General features: G+C 44.1%; 15 non-coding genes across 15 annotated transcripts; 3 read left to right on the top strand and 12 right to left on the bottom strand.

Annotated features, from left to right (window-relative positions):
- Positions 1 to 3,691: 3,691 nt before the first annotated feature.
- On the bottom strand, positions 3,692 to 3,763 carry TRNAT-UGU (transfer RNA threonine (anticodon UGU)). The gene has a single exon. It is a non-coding gene; the product is annotated as a tRNA-Thr (tRNA).
- A 588-nt stretch (positions 3,764 to 4,351) lies between these two features.
- Positions 4,352 to 4,433, bottom strand: TRNAS-GCU (transfer RNA serine (anticodon GCU)). The gene has a single exon. It is a non-coding gene; the product is annotated as a tRNA-Ser (tRNA).
- Positions 4,434 to 5,308: 875 nt separating this feature from the next.
- On the top strand, positions 5,309 to 5,403 carry TRNAI-UAU (transfer RNA isoleucine (anticodon UAU)). Its single transcript has 2 exons — positions 5,309 to 5,346; positions 5,368 to 5,403. It is a non-coding gene; the product is annotated as a tRNA-Ile (tRNA).
- Positions 5,404 to 6,554: 1,151 nt separating this feature from the next.
- Positions 6,555 to 6,626, bottom strand: TRNAT-UGU (transfer RNA threonine (anticodon UGU)). The gene has a single exon. It is a non-coding gene; the product is annotated as a tRNA-Thr (tRNA).
- Positions 6,627 to 7,215: 589 nt separating this feature from the next.
- On the bottom strand, positions 7,216 to 7,297 carry TRNAS-GCU (transfer RNA serine (anticodon GCU)). Its single transcript has one exon. It is a non-coding gene; the product is annotated as a tRNA-Ser (tRNA).
- A 1,531-nt stretch (positions 7,298 to 8,828) lies between these two features.
- Positions 8,829 to 8,900, bottom strand: TRNAT-UGU (transfer RNA threonine (anticodon UGU)). The gene has a single exon. It is a non-coding gene; the product is annotated as a tRNA-Thr (tRNA).
- Positions 8,901 to 9,488: 588 nt separating this feature from the next.
- Positions 9,489 to 9,570, bottom strand: TRNAS-GCU (transfer RNA serine (anticodon GCU)). Its single transcript has one exon. It is a non-coding gene; the product is annotated as a tRNA-Ser (tRNA).
- Positions 9,571 to 11,115: 1,545 nt separating this feature from the next.
- TRNAT-UGU (transfer RNA threonine (anticodon UGU)) lies at positions 11,116 to 11,187 on the bottom strand. Its single transcript has one exon. It is a non-coding gene; the product is annotated as a tRNA-Thr (tRNA).
- A 589-nt stretch (positions 11,188 to 11,776) lies between these two features.
- TRNAS-GCU (transfer RNA serine (anticodon GCU)) lies at positions 11,777 to 11,858 on the bottom strand. The gene has a single exon. It is a non-coding gene; the product is annotated as a tRNA-Ser (tRNA).
- Positions 11,859 to 13,414: 1,556 nt separating this feature from the next.
- TRNAT-UGU (transfer RNA threonine (anticodon UGU)) lies at positions 13,415 to 13,486 on the bottom strand. The gene has a single exon. It is a non-coding gene; the product is annotated as a tRNA-Thr (tRNA).
- Positions 13,487 to 14,075: 589 nt separating this feature from the next.
- TRNAS-GCU (transfer RNA serine (anticodon GCU)) lies at positions 14,076 to 14,157 on the bottom strand. Its single transcript has one exon. It is a non-coding gene; the product is annotated as a tRNA-Ser (tRNA).
- Positions 14,158 to 14,449: 292 nt separating this feature from the next.
- Positions 14,450 to 14,544, top strand: TRNAI-UAU (transfer RNA isoleucine (anticodon UAU)). The gene is made up of 2 exons: positions 14,450 to 14,487; positions 14,509 to 14,544. It is a non-coding gene; the product is annotated as a tRNA-Ile (tRNA).
- Positions 14,545 to 15,688: 1,144 nt separating this feature from the next.
- TRNAT-UGU (transfer RNA threonine (anticodon UGU)) lies at positions 15,689 to 15,760 on the bottom strand. The gene has a single exon. It is a non-coding gene; the product is annotated as a tRNA-Thr (tRNA).
- Positions 15,761 to 16,349: 589 nt separating this feature from the next.
- TRNAS-GCU (transfer RNA serine (anticodon GCU)) lies at positions 16,350 to 16,431 on the bottom strand. The gene has a single exon. It is a non-coding gene; the product is annotated as a tRNA-Ser (tRNA).
- Positions 16,432 to 16,723: 292 nt separating this feature from the next.
- On the top strand, positions 16,724 to 16,818 carry TRNAI-UAU (transfer RNA isoleucine (anticodon UAU)). Its single transcript has 2 exons — positions 16,724 to 16,761; positions 16,783 to 16,818. It is a non-coding gene; the product is annotated as a tRNA-Ile (tRNA).
- Positions 16,819 to 20,665: the final 3,847 nt, after the last annotated feature.

Raw genomic sequence — 20,665 nt, 5'->3', positions numbered from 1 at the left:
GTGCCACAGTGCAAGTGCTCCCTATGTGAAATTGCTGTATTGATTGACTTCCATGTTTGGCTTATTTGGTTTACTATTAGTCCCTAGTAGAGTGCACCAAGAGTGCCAGGGCTTGTAAATACAAATGCTGCTCGTGGGCTTGCAGCACGTGTTGTGCCACCCACAAGAGCGGCCTAGTAAAAGTATGTCTGAAGGTCTACCATTGCTAGACCACGTGCAGTCTGACTGTCACGAGGACTGCGCAAGTACACTTACTTGCCAGTCCCTAAACCTTCCCTTAACTTCATGTTAGTCACCCCTATGGTAGGCCCAAGGGCAGGGTGCATTGTAAGCATAAGGTAGGACAAGCCTGACAAGGTTGGCATGTCCTAATAGTGAATTACAGCCATATTCGTGTTTCACTATTGTAAGGTTACCTGCTCTCCATCAGTTAGAATGGGCTGCCAGGATTATTAATGCTATAATCCTAGCGGGCTCGGGGAGCATGGTGCAATGTCGAGTTTGGTATCCCTGAACTCAGGGTTTAATAACGCATCCGTTTGGGTGGATGGTTTTTGGACTCTGTGTTTGAAAATAGCACTTTTAGAAAGTAGCTATTTTCTTGTCTGTCTACCGGTCTCTGCTGGTTCTGGTGTGTGTGTGACAGGAGCTGGGTGGCTCCAGAGGTCTGAATGAGTCAGTGTGGGATGAGTGGGACATTTGCATTGAGAGTAGGGGAAGAGTAGCTCCTGATAGCCTGCCCTGCCTGATACAATGCTGGCTCCGCCCCCCTGCCAGGCGGCTGATGACTCTGTGCCTGCCTGGGACTTTCCTGGCCCACCTCCTGCTGGGCAACTGATGGCCCTGCCCCTGCCAGTGACAATGCTGGCTCCGCTCCTGCTGGGCGGCTGAAGACTCTGCCCTGCCCAGTGAATAGGCCAGGTGCTTCGGCCTGGCAACACCCACAACAAACCCAAGATGGGGGGAAATTCCCCTGCATGGACAAAGGGATCAAAGCCAAAAAGGGGTATAAGAGAAGGACCCCTGAACCAAGAATTTAGATCACTTCTGACAAGGAAACCTGAACCAAGGACAAGAAGCCTGCTGATCCAAGGACTGCCTACCCCTTCTGCCAGAGTGCTGTTTGTTGGGGGAATCCTGCAGTTGCTTCTTTATTTTTGCCAAGGAACCAGGAGAGAGGAACTAAGTGTGTACTCTCAAGCTTGCTAAGAAAATCTCCAAGGGCTGGAAGAAGTGCCAGTCTCCTGTTGAAGTCACAGGGTCAAAGGACTTCATTGATTTGCTGAAAAGTGCTTGTTGCTGGAACCTGAAATCCAGCACCTCTGAAGAATCCAGCAATCTCGACGCCGACGGACGTCGCCGAATCCAGCTCGTCATCGTGAGTAACGGCTCCAGTGTCCCGCACCTTCGACGCCGGCCGCCAGGCCCGATCGACGCCAGTAGCGACGCCAGTGAGTAGCGAGTTCGGCTCCAGCTCCAAGTGACCCTGTGTTGACGCCGCTGCTGATCGCATCAACATCGAGCCCTCTCGACGCCATGAGCGCTGCTCACTCATGCAACATCGACATCGACGACGCCGTATCCTGCTTCACCTCGTGAGCGCTGCTCCTGCCTGACTTCGGTCGACGCCGCTGCAGATCGCCCCGACTCCGAGGCCCGATCGACGCCGAAGACGCGACGCCGGACATCTCGACGCCGCTGATCATCCAGTGCTTCACTTTTCCAAGGTACTGTGTTGTTGGGGTCTGTGCGACTCCGGGCTCGACGTAGCGCTCCTCGCGGTTGATGCCGAACCTTTGGATTAACTTTGCCTCGACGTCGTGTGACTCCCGTGTGTGTTACATTGTTGCCAAGAACTTTGATTTAAAGAAGAAGAGTTGCTTTTGATACTAAAGACTTTGTGCTAAGAAGAAACCGTGCTTGAACTATTATTTTTCCTTCGAAGAGTATTTATTAAGACTGTGGTATATTTTTGTCGTTATTTGGTCTTGTGCTAAGCCTTATATAAAAATCCTTATTTTTATAATACTACTGTGTCATGTCCATTTGTAGTGTATTCACTTTATTACTGTATGTGGTCATAAATGCTTAACGCACTGCCTCTGAGATAAGCCTGTCTGCTTTGCCAAGCTACTAAGGGGGTGAGCAGGGGTTATCTAAGTGTGTGAGCCCCTTGCCCTGACTAGAAAAGGTGTGTCCCTATTTGTCAGAAGTGTATACCTCTGCCAACTAGAGACAGCCGCTTCTAACAATAAGTTTCTCCTAGACTGTGTCAGAACTGGCAAATGTATGTGGTGTTCAATAGACAGAGCACATGATATAGCAGAATTATCAAATCTGTTCCATTAGGACTGTAGTTTTTAATAGTCATGATAACATGCTAGCATGTGAGTCGATCTTGCACAGTGAATAAGGGAGCAGTGCCAGTATCTACTTGGTCAGCTCTAGATGGCTCAACTGGGGAGATATGAGAACGGTGAGCTCCAGTGGCGAAATCGGTTAGCGCGCGGTACTTATACAGCAGTACTTGCATTGAGGCATGCCGAGGTTGTGAGTGCGAGCCTCACCTGGAGCAGCTTACTGGTTTTTCATAAACCATTTCACTAAAAGTAAAGATTAAACTCAGGGTAAAGACGACCCTTGCTAGAGAGTCTTTACTTCTTTTCAGGATCTGCGTGTCCGACTCTTCCAGGTGCAAATATCACAATCCTATTCGATGCTATGATGTGCCGTCTTGCATAGCATGCAAACACCACATCAGTGCATTTAAAAATACATTTGTAGAATAATAAATATGATGAAAACATTGTTGTCACGGGATAACCATATACTGAGGAGCTGCAAACAGTGCCGTATCAGCTACTTACAATACAATTTAACTGAAAGACATATCAAAAGAAGAGCGTGATCATATTAATGTTTCTAGTCAACATAAGAGTTGCACCATAGCAGCTTATGGTGCTTTCTGCCCAGATTGTGCCTCCAATCCCACATTGATTTTTTAATTCTTTGCAGTTTAAAAAACACAATTCGTGCTCAAAGTTAACTTTTTAAAACCATTCAACCTATTACATTTATTTCTCTAACTTGTGAATGTGGTCCATGTTCTCTTTTCCTCATCCCCATCACGATACTCCTTTTTCCCGAAATCAGGTTCACTTCTTTATCCAGCCGACCCTTCCAAGGTCACCAAATCTATGAAGCGATTCTGCTTTTTCTCACATTCTCTCTATGTACAAGATACCTTGTATCATTTGAATGGACAGCAGGAGAGTCGGATATTTATGGTTAGTGGGGGTGGGGTTTTGAAGATTAACCTCATTTGACAAAGAGCCGGGGCATCTGGGAGGAAAAGTATTTTAAGGGGGATGAAGTTCACATCTCCTTGGTGAAATTTCTAGATCCTTATTTCATCCTTTCTGTGGATGCAGACTCAGTCGGAACTCGCTCTGACTTTCAAAGGAACTTCAAATATGCATGGCTTATTTGGCTTTGCCTGGCGGGGTGAGAATGGCGTTCGTCAGGTGATCGGAAGGGGTGAGGCAATAGTTTAGGGTTCAATGTTTTTCATGAAGTCTTCTTGATACGATGAAAGCAGGAAAGGGAAGCTTGTCAATAAGCAAACTTAAGACAAGGTGTGACTCCTAGAAAGAATGACTTGGAAACAACATACAGAAACTCACATATAAAAAGGCCCTGATGAGGCTTGAACTCATGACCCCTGGTTTACAAGACCAGTGCTCTGCCACTGAGCTACAAGGCCAGCCTGCCAGCATTATGTAAATCGCTTCATGTATTCTTACTGCGGTATGAAGAAATCTATGATTTCGAGACTCTGTATGGAAATGCAGTTGCATTTGAATGTCTACATGCGTGCACAAATTGAAGAGCATGCTTAAGACACTTTTCTTGGAAGTAGGAAAAACTCCATTTTGATTTGAGAACATAAGAGTATTCACATTTATGACCATACTGATAGCTCTAATTAGTATGTCGCAATCAGTGACAGATAGAGAACTCACTTATTAGAAGTGATCTGTCTCTGTGGGGCAGACATATGTCAACAGTCATACACTTGAGATGACTGAAACTTTAGGAGTAAGAGCTGCTTTCTTATCAGTCTATCTATCCAAACTGGTTAGAAGGCCAGGAGTGAGGGAAAGGCAATCCTCTGGACACTTCATGAAAGATCTAATTTCAATTAAGCACAAAACACTTCCCTTAATTTGACATAATTGCCAAAATGGAATAGTCAGTTGGGCCCTTCTAGTGGATTATGGCTGTGTCTTGAAAGAGAGTGTAATTGTACTACGAGACATGCCCACCTTCAAAAGAATGTCTGATGGCGTTCCGACGAAGGTGGGATTCGAACCCACGCGTGCAGAGCACAACGGATTAGCAGTCCATCGCCTTAACCACTCAGCCACCTCGTCTGCCTTAGGTGACTATGTTTCATTTTTTAGGAAATTCTTACTATGTGCTAATTACAAATAATCATAAGTTTCTCCTAGACTGTGTCAGAACTGGCAAATGTATGTGGTGTTCAATAGACAGAGCACATGGGAAACGGCCACTACAACGCGGCCGTTTCCACGCACACCATAACCACGCATGCATTACAACGCATGCTGGTTACAACGAGAAACCTTTACCACGCATACCTTTACTACGAAAAACGTAGTAAAGGCATGTGTGGTAAAGTAAAAAAAAAAACAAAGGGGGGGCTTGTGGGGTCTCCCCCCAACAAAATAAAAGCGTGGGTTTAAAAAGAAAAAGACGCATATTTGTTTGAGAAAAAAGATGTGAAGGAGATCAGCGTCTAAAGAGGAAACGGAAAAACATTCCGCTTCCTGTTAATGACGTACAACGTCACCACGGAGAAACGAGGAGAGGTAAGGAGGAATGAGCGGGTGTTCTAGCAGAGAGATCAATTAAAAAAGTACATTTAAAGGGTGAAAATCCGTTAACATGAAAATACCATTTACATGCATACTTTTACAATGAAAATCGTTGTAAAAGTATGCGTGTAAAAGATATTTTCGTGGTAAAGGACGTGTGTGGTGACTGCATTCCGTTGTAACGCATGCGTGGTAAAGGCATGCGTTACAACGGAATGCGTTGTAAAATCATACAACCGAGCACATGATATAGCAGAATTATCAAATCTGTTCCATTAGGACTGTAGTTTTTAATAGTCATGATAACATGCTAGCATGTGAGTCGATCTTGCACAGTGAATAATGGAGCAGTGCCAGTATCTACTTGGTCAGCTCTAGATGGCTCAACTGGGGAGATATGAGAACAGTGAGCTCCAGTGGCGCAATGGGTTAGCGCGCGGTACTTATACAGCAGTACTTGCGTTGAGGCATGCCGAGGTTGTGAGTTCGAGCCTCACCTGGAGCAGCTTACTGGTTTTTCATAAACCATTTCACTAAAAGTAAAGATTAAACTCAGGGTAAAGACGGCCCTTGCTAGAGAGTCTTTACTTCTTTTCAGCATCTGTGTGTCCGACTCTTCCAGATGCAAATATCACAATCCTATTTGATGCTCCTCATAAACATTCCATGATGTGCCGTCTTGCATAGCATGCAAACACCACATCAGTGCATTTAAAAATACATTTGTAGAATAATAAACATGATGAAAACATTGTTGTCACGGGATAACCATATACTGAGGAGCTGCAAACAGTGCTGTATCAGCTACTTACAATACAATTTAACTGCAAGACATATCAAAAGAAGAACGTCATCATATTAATGTTTCTGGTCAACATAAGAGTTGCACCATAGCAGCTTATGGTGCTTTCTGCTCAGATTGTGCCTCCAATACCACGTTGATTTTTTAATTCTTTGCTGTTTAAAAAACACAATTCATGCTCAAAGTTGACGTTTTAAAAGCATTCAACCTATTACATTTATTTCTCTAACTTGTGAATGTGGTCCATGTTCTCTTTTCCTCATCCCCATCACGATACTCCTTTTCCCGAAATCAGGTTCACTTCTTTATCCAGCCGACCCTTCCAAGGTCACCAAATCTATGAAGCGATTCTGCTTTTTCTCACATTCTCTCTATGTACAAGATACCTTGTATCATTTGAATGGACAGCAGGAGAGTCGGATATTTATGGTTAGTGGGGGTGGGGTTTTGAAGATTAACCTCATTTGACTAAGAGCCGGGGCATCTGGGAGGAAAAGTATTTTAAGGGGGATGAAGTTCACATCTCCTTGGTGAAATTTCTAGATCCTTATTTCATCCTTTCTGTGGATGCAGACTCAGTCGGAACAGAGGTCATAGTCCTCGCTCTGACTTTCAAATGAACTTCAAATATGCATGGCTTATTTGGCTTTGCCCAGCAGGGCTTGCCCGGCGAGGTGAGAATGGCGTTTGTCAGGCGTTCGTGAGGCAATAGTTTATGGTTCAATGGTTTTCATGAAGTCTTCTTGATACGATGAAAGCAGGAAAGGGAAGCTTGTCAATAAGCAAACTTAAGACAATGTGTGACTCCTAGAAAGAATGACTGGGAAACAACACACAGAAACTCACATATAAAAAGGCCCTGATGAGGCTTGAACTCATGACCCCTGGTTTACAAGACCAGTGCTCTGCCACTGAGCTACAAGGCCAGCCTGCCTGCAGTATGTAAATCACTTCATGTATTCTTACTGCGGTATGAAGATATCTATGATTTTGAGACTCTGTATGGAAATGCAGTTGCATTTGAATGTCTACATGCGTGCACAAATTGAAGAGCATGCTTAAGACACTTTTCTTGGAAGTAGGAAAAACTCCATTTTGATTTGGGAACATAAGAGTATTCACATTTATGACCATACTGATAGCTCTAGTTAGTATGTCCGCAATCAGTGACAGATAGAGAACTCACTTATTAGAAGTGATCTGTCTCTGTGGGGCAGACATATGTCAACAGTCATACACTTGAGATGGCTGAAACTTTAGGAGTAAGAGCTGCTTTCTTATCAGTCTATCTATCCAAACTGGTTAGAAGGCCAGGAGTGAGGGAAAGGCAATCCTCTGGACACTTCATGAAAGATCTAATTTCAATTAAGCACAAAACACTTCCCTTAATTTGACATAATTGCCAAAATGGAATAGTCAGTTGGGCCCTTCTAGTGGATTATGGCTGTGTCTTGAAAGAGAGTGTAATTGTACTACGAGACATGCCCACCTTCAAAAGAGTGTCTGATGGCATTCCGACGAAGGTGGGATTCGAACCCACGTGGGCAGAGCACAATGGATTAGCAGTCCATCGCCTTAACCACTCGGCCACCTCGTCTGCCTTAGGTGACTATGTTTCATTTTTTAGGAAATTCTTACAATGTGCTAATTACAAATAATCATAAGTTTCTCCTAGACTGTGTCAGAACTGGCAAATGTATGTGGTGTTCAATAGACAGAGCACATGATATAGCAGCATTATCAAATCTGGTCCATTAGGACTGTAGTTTTTAATAGTCATGATAACATGCTAGCATTTGAGTCGATCTTGCACAGTGAATAAGGGAGCAGTGCCAGAATCTACTTGGTCAGCTCTAGATGGCTCAACTGGGGAGATATGAGAACAGTGAGCTCTAGTGGCGGAATCGGTTAGTGCGCGGTACTTATACAGCAGTACTTGCATTGAGGCATGCCGAGGTTGTGAGTTCGAGCCTCACCTGGAGCAGCTTACTGGGTTTTCATAAACCATTTCACTAAAAGTAAAGATTAAACTCAGGGTAAAGACGGCCCTTGCTATAGAGTCTTTACTTCTTTTCAGGATCTGCGTGTCCGACTCTTCCAGGTGCAAATATCACAATCCTATTCGATGCTCCTTATAAACATTCCATGATGTGCCGTCTTGCATAGCATGCAAACACCACATCAGTGCATTTAAAAATACATTTGTAGAATAATAAATATGATGAAAACATTGTTGTCACGGGATAACCATATACTGAGGAGCTGCAAACAGTGCTGTATTAGGTAATTACAATACAATTTAACTGAAAGACATATCAAAAGAAGAACGTCATCATATTAATGTTTCTAGTCAACATAAGAGTTGCACCATAACAGCTTATGGTGCTTTCTGCTCAGATTGTGCCTCCAATACCACATTGATTTTTTAATTCTTTGCAGTTTAAAAAACACAATTCATGCTCAAAGTTAAGTTTTTAAAACCATTCAACCTATTACATTTATTTCTCTAACTTGTGAATGTGGTCCATGTTCTCTTTTCCTCATCCCCATCACGATACTCCTTTTCCCGAAATCAGGTTCACTTCTTTATCCAGCCGACCCTTCCAAGGTCACCAAATCTATGAAGCGATTCTGCTTTTTCTCACATTCTCTCAATGTACAAGATACCTTGTATCATTTGAATGGACAGCAGGAGAGTCGGATATTTATGGTTAGTGGGGGTGGGGTTTTGAAGATTAACCTCATTTGACTAAGAGCCGGGGCATCTGGGAGGAAAAGTAATTTAAGGGGGATGAAGTTCACATCTCCTTGGTGAAATTTCTAGATCCTTATTTCATCCTTTCTGTGGATGCAGACTCAGTCGGAACAGAGGTCATAGTCCTCGCTCTGACTTTCAAAGGAACTACAAATATGCATGGCTTATTTGGCTTTGCCCGGCGGGGTGAGAATGGCGTTCGTCAGGCGATCGGAAGGGGTGAGGCAATAGTTTATGGTTCAATGGTTTTCATGAAGTCTTCTTGATAGGATGAAAGCAGGAAAGGGAAGCTTGTCAATAAGCAAACTTAAGACAAGGTGTGACTCCTAGAAAGAATGACTTGGAAACAACATACAGAAACTCACATATAAAAAGGCCCTGATGAGGCTTGAACTCATGACCCCTGGTTTACAAGACCAGTGCTCTGACACTGAGCTACAAGGCCAGCCTGCCTGCAGTATGTAAATCGCTTCATGTATTCTTACTGCGGTATGAAGATATCTATGATTTTGAGACTCTGTATGGAAATGCAGTTGCATTTGAATGTCTACATGCGTGCACAAATTGAAGAGCATGCTTAAGACACTTTTCTTGGAAGTAGGAAAACTCCATTTTGATTTGAGAACATAAGAGTATTCACATTTATGACCATACTGATAGCTCTAGTTAGTATGTCCGCAATCAGTGACAGATAGAGAACTCACTTATTAGAAGTGATCTGTCTCTGTGGGGCAGACATATGTCAACAGTCATACACTTGAGATGGCTGAAACTTTAGGAGTAAGAGCTGCTTTCTTATCAGTCTATCTATCCAAACTGGTTAGAAGGCCAGGAGTGAGGGAAAGGCAATCCTCTGGACACTTCATGAAAGATCTAATTTCAATTAAGCACAAAACACTTCCCTTAATTTGACATAATTGCCAAAATGGAATTGTCAGTTGGGCCCTTCTAGTGGATTATGGCTGTGTCTTGAAAGAGAGTGTAATTGTACTACGAGACATGCCCACCTTCAAAAGAGTGTCTGATGGCGTTCCGACGAAGGTGGGATTCAAACCCACGCGTGCAGAGCACAATGGATTAGCAGTCCATCGCCTTAACCACTCGGCCACGTCGTCTGCCTTAGGTGACTATGTTTCATTTTTTAGGAAATTCTTACTATGTGCTAATTACAAATAATCATAAGTTTCTCATAGACTGTGTCAGAACTGGCAAATGTATGTGTTGTTCAATAGACAGAGCACATGATATAGCAGAATTATCAAATCTGTTCCATTAGGACTGTAGTTTTTAATAGTCATGATAACATGCTAGCATGTGAGTCGATCTTGCACAGTGAATAAGGGAGCAGTGCCAGTATCTACTTGGTCAGCTCTAGATGGCTCAACTGGGGAGGTATGAGAACAGTGAGCTCCAGTGGCGCAATCGGTTAGAGCGCGGTACTTCTACAGCAGTACTTGCATTGAGGCATGCTGAGGTTGTGAGTTCGAGCCTCACCTGGAGCAGCCTACTGGTTTTTCATAAACCATTTCACTAAAAGTAAAGATTAAACTCAGGGTAAAGACGGCCCTTGCTAGAGAGTCTTTACTTCTTTTCAGGATCTGCGTGTCCGACTCTTCCAGTTGCAAATATCACAATCCTATTCGATGCTCCTTATAAACATTCCATGATGTGCCGTCTTGCATAGCATGCAAACACCACATCAGTGCATTTAAAAATACATTTGTAGAATAATAAATATGATTTAAACATCGTTGTCACGGGATAACCATATCCTGAGGAGCTGCAAACAGTGCTGTATCAGCTACTTACAATACAATTTAACTGAAAGACATATCAAAAGAAGAACGTCATCATATTAATGTTTCTAGTCAACATAAGAGTTGCACCATAGCAGCTTATGGTGCTTTCTGCTCAGATTGTGCCTCCAATACCACATTGATTTTTTAATTCCTTGCAGTTTAAAAAACACAATTCATGCTCAAAGTTAACTTTTTAAAACCATTCAACCTATTACATTTATTTCTCTAACTTGTGAATGTGGTCCATGTTCTCTTTTCCTCATCCCCATCACGATACTCCTTTTCCCGAAATCAGGTTCACTTCTTTATCCAGCCGACCCTTCCAAGGTCACCAAATCTATGAAGCGATTCTGCTTTTTCTCACATTCTCTCTATGTACAAGATACCTTGTATCATTTGAATGGACAGCAGGAGAGTCGGATATTTATGGTTAGTGGGGGTGGGGTTTTGAAGATTAACCTCATTTGACTAAGAGCCGGGGCATCTGGGAGGAAAAGTATTTTAAGGGGGATAAAGTTGACATCTCTTTGGTGAAATTTCTAGATCCTTATTTCATCCTTTCTGTGGATGCAGACTCAGTCGGAACAGAGGTCATAGTCCTCGCTCGGACTTTCAAAGGAACTTCAAATATGCATGGCTTATTTGGCTTTGCCCGGCAGGGCTTGCCCAGCGGGGTGAGAATGGCGTTTATCAGGCGATCGGAAGGGGTGAGGCAATAGTTTATGGTTCAATGGTTTTCATGAAGTCTTCTTGATAGGATGAAAGCAGGAAAGGGAAGCTTGTCAATAAGCAAACTTAAGACAAGGTGTGACTCCTAGAAAGAATGACTTGGAAACAACATACAGAAACTCACATATAAAAAGGCCCTGATGAGGCTTGAACTCATGACCCCTGGTTTACAAGACCAGTGCTCTGCCACTGAGCTGCAAGGCCAGCCTGCCTGCAGTATGTAAATCGTTTCATATATTCTTACTGCGGTATGAAGATATCTATGATTTTGAGACTCTGTATGGAAATGCAGTTGCATTTGAATGTCTACATGCATGCACAAATTGAAGAGCATGCTTAAGACACTTTTCTTGGAAGTAGGAAAAACTCCATTTTGATTTGAGAACATAAGAGTATTCACATTTATGACCATACTGATAGCTCTAGTTAGTATGTCCGCAATCAGTGACAGATAGAGAACTCACTTATTAGAAGTGATCTGTCTCTGTGGGGCAGACATATGTCAACAGTCATACACTTGAGATGGCTGAAACTTTAGGAGTAAGAGCTGCTTTCTTATCAGTCTATCTATCCAAACTGGTTAGAAGGCCAGGAGTGAGGGAAAGGCAATCCTCTGGACACTTCATGAAAGATCTAATTTCAATTAAGCACAAAACACTTCCCTTAATTTGACATAATTGCCAAAATGGAATAGTCAGTTGGGCCCTTCTAGTGGATTATGGCTGTGTCTTGAAAGAGAGTGTAATTGTACTACGAGACATGCCCACCTTCAAAAGAGTGTCTGATGGCGTTCCGACTAAGGTGGGATTCGAACCCACGCGTGAGGAGCACAATCGATTAGCAGTCCATCGCCTTAACCACTCGGCCACCTCGTCTGCCTTAGGTGACTATGTTTCATTTTTTAGGAAATTCTTACTATGTGCTAATTACAAATAATCATAAGTTTCTCCTAGACTGTGTCAGAACTGGCAAATGTATGTGGTGTTCAATAGACAGAGCACATGATATAGCAGCATTATCAAATCTGTTCCATTAGGACTGTAGTTTTTAATAGTCATGATAACATGCTAGCATTTGAGTCGATCTTGCACAGTGAATAAGGGAGCAGTGCCAGTATCTACTTGGTCAGCTCTATATGGCTCAACTAGGGAGATATGAGAACAGTGAGCTCCAATGGCGGAATCGGTTAGCGCGCGGTACTTATACAGCAGTACTTGCATTGAGGCATGTCGAGGTTGTGAGTTCGAACCTCACCTGGAGCAGCTTACTGGTTTTTCATAAACCATTTCACTAAAAGTAAAGATTAAACTCAGGGTAAAGACGGCCCTTGCTAGAGAGTCTTTACTTCTTTTCAGGATCTGCGTGTCCGACTCTTCCAGGTGCAAATATCACAATCCTATTCGATGCTCCTTATAAACATTCCATGATGTGCCGTCTTGCATAGCATGCAAACACCACATCAGTGCATTTAAAAATACATTTGTAGAATAATAAATATGATGAAAACATTGTTGTCACGGGATAACCATATACTGAGGAGCTGCAAACAGTGCTGTAGCAGCTACTTACAATACAATTTAACTGAAAGACATATCAAAAGAAGAACGTCATCATATTAATGTTTCTAGTCAACATAAGAGTTGCACCATAGCAGCTTATGGTGCTTTCTGCTCAGATTGTGCCTCCAATACCACATTGATTTTTTAATTCTTTGCAGTTTAAAAAACACAATTCATGCTCAAAGTTAACTTTTTAAAACCATTCAACCTATTACATTTATTTCTCTAACTTGTGAATGTGGTCCATGTTCTCTTTTCCTCATCCCCATCACGATACTCCTTTTCCCGAAATCAGGTTCACTTCTTTATCCAGCCGACCCTTCCAAGGTCACCAAATCTATGAAGCGATTCTGCTTTTTCTCACATTCTCTCTATGTACAAGATACCTTGTATCATTTGAATGGACAGCAGGAGAGTCGGATATTTATGGTTAGTGGGGGTGGGGTTTTGAAGATTAACCTCATTTGACTAAGAGCCGGGGCATCTGGGAGGAAAAGTATTTTAAGGGGGATGAAGTTCACATCTCCGTGGTGAAATTTCTAGATCCTTATTTCATCCTTTCTGTGGATGCAGACTCAGTCGGAACAGAGGTCATAGTCCTCGCTCTGACTTTCAAAGGAACTTCAAATATGCATGGCTTATTTGGCTTTGCCCGGCAGGGCTTGCCCAGCGGGGTGAGAATGGCGTTTGTCAGGCGTTCGTCAGGCGATCGGAAGGGGTGAGGCAATAGTTTATGGTTCAATGGTTTTCATGAAGTCTTCTTGATACGATGAAAGCAGGAAAGGGAAGCTTGTCAATAAGCAAACTTAAGACAAGGTGTGACTCCTAGAAAGAATGACTTGGAAACAACATACAGAAACTCAGATATAAAAAGGCCCTGATGAGGCTTGAACTCATGACCCCTGGTTTACAAGGCCAGTGCTCTGCCACTTAGCTACAAGGCCAGCCTGCCTGCAGTATGTAAATCGCTTCATGTATTCTTACTGCGGTATGAAGATATCTATGATTTTGAGACTCTGTATGGAAATGCAGTTGCATTTGAATGTCTACATGCGTGCACAAATTGAAGAGCATGCTTAAGACACTTTTCTTGGAAGTAGGAAAAACTCCATTTTGATTTGAGAACATAAGAGTATTCACATTTATGACCATACTGATAGCTCTAGTTAGTATATCCGCAATCAGTGACAGATAGAGAACTCACTTATTAGAAGTGATCTGTCTCTGTGGGGCAGACATATGTCAACAGTCATACACTTGAGATGGCTGAAACTTTAGGAGTAAGAGCTGCTTTCTTATCAGTTTATCTATCCAAACTGGTTAGAAGGCCAGGAGTGAGGGAAAGGCAATCCTCTGGACACTTCATGAAAGATCTAATTTCAATTAAGCACAAAACACTTCCCTTAATTTGACATAATTGCCAAAATGGAATAGTCAGTTGGGCCCTTCTAGTGGATTATGGCTGTATCTTGAAAGAGAGTGTAATTGTACTACGAGACATGCCCACCTTCAAAAGAGTGTCTGATGGCGTTCCGAAGAAGGTGGGATTCGAACCCACGTGTGCAGAGCACAATGGATTAGCAGTCCATCGCCTTAACCACTCGGCCACCTCGTCTGCCTTAGGTGACTATGTTTCATTTTTTAGGAAATTCTTACTATGTGCTCATTACAAATAATCATAAGTTTCTCCTAGACTGTGTCAGAACTGGCAAATGTATGTGGTGTTCAATAGACAGAGCACATGATATAGCAGAATTATCAAATCTGTTCCATTAGGACTGTAGTTTTTAATAGTCATGATAACATGCTAGCATGTGAGTCGATCTTGCACAGTGAATAAGGGAGCAGTGCCAGTATCTACTTGGTCAGCTCTAGATGGCTCAACTGGTGAGCTATGAGAACAGTGAGCTCCAGTGGCGTAATTGGTTAGCGCGCAGTACTTATACAGCAGTACTTGCATTGAGGCATGCCGAGGTTGTGAGTTCGAGCCTCACCTGGAGCAGCTTACTGGTTTTTCATAAACCATTTCACTAAAAGTAAAGATTAAACTCAGGGTAAAGATGGCCCTTGCTAGAGAGTCTTTACTTCTTTTCAGGATCTGCGTGTCCGACTCTTCCAGGTGCAAATATCACAATCCTATTCGATGCTCCTTATAAACATTCCATGATGTGCCGTCTTGCATAGCATGCAAACACCACATCAGTGCATTTAAAAATACATTTGTAGAATAATAAATATGATGAAAACATTGTTGTCACGGGATAACCATATACTGAGGAGCTGCAAACAGTGCTGTATCAGCTACTTACAATACAATTTAACTGAAAAACATATCAAAAGAAGAGCGTCATCATATTAATGTTTCTAGTCAACATAAGAGTTGCACCATAGCAGCTTATGGTGCTTTCTGCTCAGATTGTGCCTCCAATCCCACATTGATTTTTTAATTCTTTGCAGTTTAAAAAACACAATTCATGCTCAAAGTTAACTTTTTAAAACCATTCAACCTATTACATTTATTTCTCTAACTTGTGAATGTGGTCCATGTTCTCTTTTCCTCATCCCCATCACGATACTCCTTTTCCCGAAATCAGGTTCACTTCTTTATCCAGCCGACCCTTCCAAGGTCACCAAATCTATGAAGCGATTCTGCTTTTTCTCACATTATCTCTATGTACAAGATACCTTGTATCATTTGAATGGACAGCAGGAGAGTTGGATATTTATGGTTAGTGGGGGTGGGGTTTTGAAGATTAACCTCATTTGACTAAGAGCCGGGGCATCTGGGAGGAAAAGTATTTTAAGGGGGATGAAGTTCACATCTCCTTGGTGAAATTTCTAGATCCTTATTTCATCCTTTCTGTGGATGCAGACTCAGTCGGAACAGAGGTCATAGTCCTCGCTCTGACTTTCAAAGGAACTTCAAATATGCATGGCTTATTTGGCTTTGCCCGGCAGGGTGAGAATGGCGTTTGTCAGGCGATCGGAAGGGGTGAGGCAATAGTTTATACTTCAATGGTTTTCATGAAGTCTTCTTGATACGATGAAAGCAGGAAAGGGAAGCTTGTCAATAAGCAAACTTAAGACAAGGTGTGACTCCTAGAAAGAATGACTTGGAAACAACATACAGAAACTCACATATAAAAAGGCCCTGATGAGGCTTGAACTTATGACCCCTGGTTTACAAGACCAGCGCTCTGCCACTGAGCTACAAGGCCAGCCTGCCTGCAGCATGTAAATCGCTTCATGTATTCTTACTGCGGTATGAAGATATCTATGATTTTGAGACTCTGTATGGAAATGCAGTTGCATTTGAATGTCTACATGCGTGCACAAATTGAAGAGCATGCTTAAGACACTTTTCTTGGAAGTAGGAAAAACTCCATTTTGATTTGAGAACATAAGAGTATTCACATTTATGACCATACTGATAGCTCTAGTTAGTATGTCCGCAATCAGTGACAGATAGAGAACTCACTTATTAGAAGTGATCTGTCTCTGTGGGGCAGACATATGTCAACAGTTATACACTTGAGATGGCTGAAACTTTAGGAGTAAGAGCTGCTTTCTTATCAGTCTATCTATCCAAACTGGTTAGAAGGCCAGGAGTGAGGGAAAGGCAATCCTCTGGACACTTCATGAAAGATCTAATTTCAATTAAGCACAAAACACTTCCCTTAATTTGACATAATTGCCAAAATGGAATAGTCAGTTGGGCCCTTCTAGTGGATTATGGCTGTGTCTTGAAAGAGAGTGTAATTGTACTACGAGACATGCCCACCTTCAAAAGAGTGTCTGATGGCGTTCCGACGAAGGTGGGATTCGAACCCACGCGTGCAGAGCACAATGGATTAGCAGTCCATCGCCTTAACCACTCGGCCACCTCGTCTGCCTTAGGTGACTATGTTTCATTTTTTAGGAAATTCTTACTATGTGCTAATTACAATTAATCATAAGTTTCTCCTAGACTGTGTCAGAACTGGCAAATGTATGTGGTGTTCAATAGACAGAGCACATGATATAGCAGAATTATCAAATCTGTTCCATTAGGACTGTAGTTTTTAATAGTCATGATAACATGCTAGCATGTGAGTCGATCTTGCACAGTGAATAAGGGAGCAGTGCCAGTATCTACTTGGTCAGCTCTAGATGGCTCAACTGGGGAAATATGAGACCAGTGAGCTCCAGTGGCGCAATCGGTTAGCGCGCGGTACTTATACAGCAGTACTTGCATTGAGGCATGCTGAGGTTGTGAGTTCGAGCCTCACCTGGAGCAGCTTACTGGTTTTTCATAAACCATTTCACTAAAAGTAAAGATTAAACTCCGGGTAAAGACGGCCCTTGCTAGAGAGTATTTACTTCTTTTCAGGATCTGCGTGAGGAAAATCAGAAAAATGGTCAGGCGATTTAGTCGATGTTTCTTAAGTAATTTTGCTCGGCGTTAAACGCCTCTAATACCATACGAAGTTTATCAAATAAAGAGGCAGGCGCTGGAGACAGGAAGACAGGAAACACGTTTTATTCCGACGGAGCAGAACACATCAGAACGGACAACAAGGTGTCGTCTCGAGGTGCTCTCTAACAGCCTCTCTGTGGCCTGGCCTTTTATACACTGGTTTACGACATGTGACCGCTCTTTATTACAATAAAGACATTGTGAAGTAATGAAAAAGACATCCCCGGTACCCCCCAGTTCCGGCTCATTCCAACACGTGGCTACAGTAGAGGTCCTCACCCCCCATACAATAGGAGGGGGCTATCACGCAGCTGAGTGTTCCGCCGATTCCTTTGGAATGTGTGCGCCTGATCGAATCTCAGGGGGTGGGGAGGTCATGATCAATAGTAGCTCCTTTGAAGAGGGGCGAGTGCATACAGTAGTGGGCAATAAACTGTATCCTCAGGCTAAGGGATGACCAGCGGTCCGTGCAGACAATCGGGCTCAGAGGAAGGGGTCATCAAAGGAGAGATATTCATGAAAGGAAGGATCGGTGTGGACAATCGAGCGTAGAGGAAGGGTTTATCAAAAGAGGGGTATTCATGAAAGGAAAGGAGGTGTTAGTCAGGCGCGGGGTGTGATTCCCAGAGACAGAGTCATGCGGAAGGGGAGGGTTCATGACTTGTGCATGTGAGAGCGGGGGCAGCCAGGGTGCATGGGGGATGCTTGCAGGGTCAGGGAAGTGCGCTGACGATCAATCGTGAACAGGGAGACCATGGTACCTAAAATGGCTGTCGTGTATGTTCATACGTGAGTCTGAGGAATGGGCAAGATGGCGCAGATGATGTTCAGTACACGAACTAAAATTCCACAGTCCTCTCTTTTAACATGTCTCGCCAGCTTGTCAATTCGGATCTATCCCCATAAGACCACGTATTTCTATCTCATAGAGGGGACTCATGTGCTCAGTTCTAAAGTCCAAAGTCTTAGGGCACATACAGTTAGAAATGAGTGAACACAAAGGTGGCAAACATTGAATACCTAAGCAACACCCACACAGTACCACGACTGGTATCAGTATAAATGTAAACAACCTCCATCCCCAATCCTTCAAAGTGTCCCAAAACCAGCTTCCAAGCGACCATCCTTCTTGCTCCTGGTGAACCTCTGAGGATAGTCTGTGGAGGTGTTCGATTGCTTTGTAGACTGAAGGCGAGTTATCTGGCACGTAGGTGCAACAGCTGGAGCCGATGATGCGGCATGCTCCTCCACGGTCGGCCAGAACCACATCTAGAACAAGGCGGTTTTGAAGAGCCACCAGGCGGACGGCCTGAAGCTCAGCCGTGTTGTTAGCGAGGATGCCAGCCGTGATGTTAATGGTTGTTTCTACTGCCTGAGTCAGGTGTCGGATAGCGCGGCTATTTGCCATTGGGCCCACAGAGGAACAAGTCCCTTCACCGCATCCAGGAACTGTGCTCCGGTGGAGTCGGCTTGTCCAATGTCTCCGGCGCGCTTTTGCCGGTGATGGTAGGCTGGGGCCACATACGTGGGGGGAAGAATGAAGGCGATGTAGCACGTACCCCTCCAACCTTTCGGGAGCCAAGTGTAAGCTTTGGTGCCACAAACAAAGTACATATTCGGAGAAGCAACAAAGGAGGGGGGATCAACTGAGACCAATGTTCTGGTGATGTGGCAGGAACTGTGACCCACCAGCTGTGTTCCCTGGCCTTCGAGGCACACGAGACCTGTGACATTGATGACAGACAGGGCCACAGTCAGAGTGGCAGCCGTTCGCTTCCGCAGGTAGGAGAAGGTGGGTCTAGCTGGATTGTGGAGCACTTGCATTTCAACTCGTTCTTTGGCAGGGATGTTCATATGGAAGGCGGAACCTGAGGTCACAGGACAAAAGGGGGCAGACGTCCTTCCTGTTTTGTTCAGCCAGAACCCATAGTAGAAGTGTGACACTGTTTGACCAGAAGCGGCGTTGTCCTTGTGGCTTTCCTGCAAGAGGATCAACCAGGCGAGGCAGGAGCCGTGAACTGAGAAAGGAGAAGGGATGAAGGGGATGGAGTGTCCAGTGGCATGAGGGAGCAACCCGCAGATCCAGCAGTTCGTGGCATTTGCAGCAAGGTTGTGCTGGTGCAATAGTTGCACGAAGGAATTGTTCCAGAACTCCTTACGCCTTTCTCGGAGCTGAGGCGAAAGGGAGACCAGGTGGTGCTCTTTCATGGTGGTTGGCTGTGCAGTGGTCGGCAATATCTGATGAGCGGGTGTGCTTTCCTCCAAGATCCAGAAGGAAGTCATGAGGAGGAGGCAAAGGAGGAAGACAATGAAGAAGGCGATTGTCTTTGATTTGTGCAAATTGTCAGCCTTTGGGTTCCTGTAGTGGGTATTTCCGGTTGCTTCCATCATCTTCTTATCTGGCGCTTCCATCATCTTCTTATGTGGCGCTTCCATCATCTTCAAGGTGCTCGGTAATGGGCAGAACCACAGACTTTGTTTAGCTTCTCTCCGGGTAACCCTTGGTTGTTTTAGGCCACCGTTCTGAGATTTTAACTTAGTCCGTGGTCTACTTAGCCGAAGCTCCCTCTTTTTTGACGCAGGAAATACCCTTCCCGGGATGGCACAGTGGGATCAGAGAATTTTGCAAGTTCAAGTGCCTCGGTATCAGGATAGCAGTTCAGTGATGGCCGGTCTTTGTTCAGGAGCTCTTCTTGGGTGTCGACGTTTTCTGTCGTGGCCAGGGTCGAGGAGACCTTCTTGCAGTGGTGTGCGTGCAGCCAGTGCCTTTTCCCCTCTACTCGAAGGGCCGTCCGAGTGGTGATCAGTACTTGCCAGGGGCCCGTCCACCGGGGTTCCAGACTCTTTGCCCGTTGAAAATTCCGGACTAAAACATAATCTCCCGGTTGGATATCGTGACCGGGACCCCTGGAAGCATCGGGGATGGCCTGCTGCACCTGTTGATGAATAACAGACAACGTTTTAGTTAATTTGTATAAATAATCTGACAGCAGGACGTCGGGGACGTCGTGAATGGAGGTCGGTTTGGGGGCAGTCCAGAGGTTCATTGGTCGCCCAAACACAACCTCGTAGGGGGTCAAGTGGTGCTTAGTGGGAGTGGAGCGCATCGATAGCAATGCCAGTGGGAGGGCATCTGGCCACTTAAGTCCTGTGGTGGCCACTATTTTTGACAGTTTCAGTTTCAGTGTAGCATTGTGTCGCTCAACTAGGCCAGCGGATTGGGGGTGGAAGACCACATGAAACCTCTGCTTTACCCCCAGCCCCTTCAAGATTAGTTGGATAACTTCAGCTATGAAGTGGGGGCCATTGTCGCTCCATAAAAATCGACAAAGGCCGTAGTGAGGGAAAAACTCTTTCAGTAGTACTTAGGCAGTAGTCATGGCAGTGTTATCACGGGTTGGATAGGCTTCCACCCATTTGCTGAAGGCGCATACAATGACTAATACGTACTTCAAGCCTTGGCATCTCTCCAGCTGGATGTAATCCATCTGGAGGACCTCAAAGGGGTGGTCGGGGATCCCAAACCCTCCCCGGGGTACCACAGTTCCTTTCCCGGGGTTGTGTTGTAGGCAGATAAGGCACTGCTGGACCAGGCGTTTGGCTGAGTCGGGGATTTTGTTGTTGTGCCAGACTTTGGAAATGAGTTCAATCATGGGGGCAGAACCTA

Source organism: Lissotriton helveticus, chromosome 5_1 (genome assembly GCF_964261635.1).
Source record: "Lissotriton helveticus chromosome 5_1, aLisHel1.1, whole genome shotgun sequence".
Taxonomy (NCBI): domain Eukaryota; kingdom Metazoa; phylum Chordata; class Amphibia; order Caudata; family Salamandridae; genus Lissotriton; species Lissotriton helveticus.
This window is presented reverse-complemented; position numbering and strand designations above follow the sequence as displayed.